At 37.8% G+C, this 3140-nt stretch overlaps 1 long non-coding RNA gene across 1 annotated transcript; it reads right to left on the bottom strand.

Annotated features, from left to right (window-relative positions):
- Positions 1-685: 685 nt before the first annotated feature.
- Positions 686-3140, bottom strand: LOC111668753 (uncharacterized). The gene is made up of 3 exons (XR_002761748.2): positions 3062-3140; positions 944-1030; positions 686-830 (listed from the first exon to the last, which is right to left on the bottom strand). It is a non-coding gene; the product is annotated as an uncharacterized LOC111668753 (long non-coding RNA).

The following is a 3140-nucleotide window of genomic DNA, read 5'->3' as shown; positions in this document are numbered from 1 at the left end:
CTGTGTCCGAGTGTATTTGGTCCTTATCAGAATTAATGTTAAATTAACTCTTTCCATAGTGTTAAAATTTCAGAGTAAAATTAACTCAAAATTGAGTAAGAAATGAACACTGGCTAACACTGTACAGTGTTAATAAAAGTTTACACTACATGTTAAATACCACTGGAGAGAGTAAATATGATTCTCAGCAGTGTTGATAACTTACTCTACTGTGGTGTTAAATCAACTCTGATTCTAATGCTTTTTAACACTGCATTGAGTTATTGAAGGTTAACACTGGAGGTTCATATAACTTTAATAAGTGATAATTTTACACACTACTGTGTTGATGATTTACTCTGTTGCTGTGAAGAAACCAACTCCGATAGAGTCAAATCCTAACAGTCATTAACACTGCACAGATAAATATGTAGTGTTATTTTTACACTTTTTTAGTATCAAATTGCATCTATCTATAATAATTAAATAATACTTGTACCATTGAATGAAATCAACTTACCACAAAAATGCATTTAACCACTTCACTTTTAAATTGTACAAAAGCACCTTTTCAAGATGCATTTAACATTTGTATTTTCAACTTTTAGTTGTACAAAAGCACTTAACTGTTCACGTGCTGCACTTAAAAAAAAAAAGTGAATAGTTGTGCAATGGGTGTGTCCAAAAACATAATGCACCTTAAACAGTTCGTCCGACCTGCAAGCGATGGCATTTTTGTCAAGTATTATGAAGAACTGGTGGACTGCTTTCTTCCTTTATCCTACAGCCAGGAGGTAGGGTTGTGTGCTTGTCGTAACGGAATCAAGATGTTCTTGGATGTTGGTTCCTGTCTGAGAAAACAAAACACAAACACATGGCGAGACTATTACAATTACATGGTTGTAATATTACAACCATGTAATATTAAACAAAAAAAAAAAAAAAAAAAGTATGTGATCATGACCTGCAAAACTGAGGCTCCCTCAGTGAAACATCCAGAGGGGGGAATCAGGTGTAACAGCAGCAAAATCGATGAGGTCACTGTCCCAACCTGTAACAACAAAAATGTGATGTTAAGTGGACCATCAGCAAAATTCAGTGATTCTGCATTTTCAATATCAATTTTTTCAAATTTTTTTTTTTTTCCACAAAATACCAAAAAGACAGCAGTTCTATATGATCATAAACTCTCTTTTTTTACTGAACTATTTTTTATTTAATATTTAAACTACTGCTAACACATCACCAGACACTGTTTTCTAAAACATTTCACATTTGGTGCTATTGCGACACCGTGCGAGAGTGGGCGAGAGTAGCTAAGATAATTTTGAAATGTGTATATGTGTGGGCGGCTGTGGCGGTCATCCACCATTTGGAAGATTGGCAGTTCGATTCCCGGCTCCTCCAGTCCACGTGTCCTTGGGCAAGATACTTAACCCCAAATGGCTCCCGTTGCTGCGCCAACGGTGTGTGAATGAGAATGAATGGTTAGTTTCAACTGAAGAGCAGGTTGGCACCCTGCGTGGTAGCGCAGGGTGAATGAGAATGGTTGAATGAATGGGTGAATGAGATATGTAGTGTAAAGCGCTTTGAGTGGTCATAAAGACTAGAAAGGCCATTTACCATATAGCAGAGTTTTGTGATTGTTTATCTCGGCAAGTTGTCGCTATTTAGTTATGTTATTCTCTGCTCCTGCTCTGTTATTCTAACAATTTTTTGGACATCACCAAGTCTGGCCTTAATCAACATGGTTCCTGCAGCACATAATTCCTCATTGTCAGAATCTTATATGCTTATTATGATAACAAAAACACAAATATAACAGTAAGTGCATGGTTTTCAACAGAGCAGCCAACGAGACCAACTTTTATGGTCAATTTGAAAATAAGATAATGTGTTGTTTGTTTCAGGCCACCAAACAGCAGACAAATGATCAGCTATTTGCAGAAATGACAAGCAGGGATCAGTTATACTTATGTTTAATCACGTCAGCTTATGAACTAATCAAATCACATCACAAAAGCCTGGCCTGGGACTCACATTACCTGCGTCCACTGTAACCATCATTTTATGATTCCAGCAACGTGCCTCAGCGTGTCTCAGAAATGTGACAAGTATCTCTTTTTACCATGTGACTTCACGTTAACGCAAATGAGAAAACAAAGTTTGGGACAACAGCTGTTATGGCTGACGGTACATCACGCACTGCGACAGTAAGCATGAATTCACACGGACTACTTCCCTTTTTTTACTTCAAAATAAAACACATGAGTCTGGGCTGTTAACTTTACCGTAGGCTAGATGAAAAATCACTCCAAAAAACAAATATGATCCCACTTTACATTTTGCTGAAACAACGTTACGAGCCGTCTAAACTGATGTACGTCACAGAGCAGACCAAGCTGGAGGGGAGGCATGCGGTCAATTTCTCAAACATGTGCAAACTGCTTCCCAAAACCGAATACAGCTTTATGTTACATCACATCATTTACCGTAGAACATAATGACTGAAGTTAATATGTTAATGCCTCGGCCATTTCAATCACCGTTAGACTAATATCAAGGTTAGACTAGTTATTGACACAAACGTTAGCTAGTTTAGCCAACTCCCCTCACCAACACAGGCAAATGCTGATATAATATGAAATAATTAACTTAGCTGGTGGATTTGTTTGGTCACCAGTAAAAAATAAATAAATAATTTTTAAAAAGGCGCACATGCCGCACACTTTATGGTTAACGTTACTGTTGATTTGAACAGCCATTCAGCCAATGTGGGGGGTATTTTTTCTCAACTCACTGCAATTTTCACCAGAATTTAAGTTATGTTTAATACAACAAAACTATCTCTCCACATCATATTGCTAAGTTAATTACCTTTTGCGGACATGGTCAAGTTGGACACGCGCGCATTTTAAGATAGGTACTCACTCGGTCACGTTAGCCGTCTTGTCGAAATTGGTGTTAAGATACAAAACCCGCTCAAATACGAGGGCCAACAACACAATGTTCTCCTAAAACACAATTTCTGCTGAAACGCCGACATAAAATTGGGTTAATATGGAAAAAATAAGAAACTTACCGCAGTCGTTCGACGGGGAGAAAAATGTCGTCCAGTGTCGTCGAGCTCCTTCAACAGTTTGAAGGAGGAAGAGGTGGGC

This window comes from Seriola lalandi, unplaced genomic scaffold (assembly GCF_002814215.2).
Source record: "Seriola lalandi dorsalis isolate HSWRI2012SDOR001 ecotype SW California unplaced genomic scaffold, Sedor1 jcf7180002054758, whole genome shotgun sequence".
Lineage (NCBI taxonomy): Eukaryota > Metazoa > Chordata > Actinopteri > Carangiformes > Carangidae > Seriola > Seriola lalandi.
The sequence above is the reverse complement of the archived record's forward strand: the minus strand, read 5'-3'. Positions and strand labels throughout refer to the sequence as shown.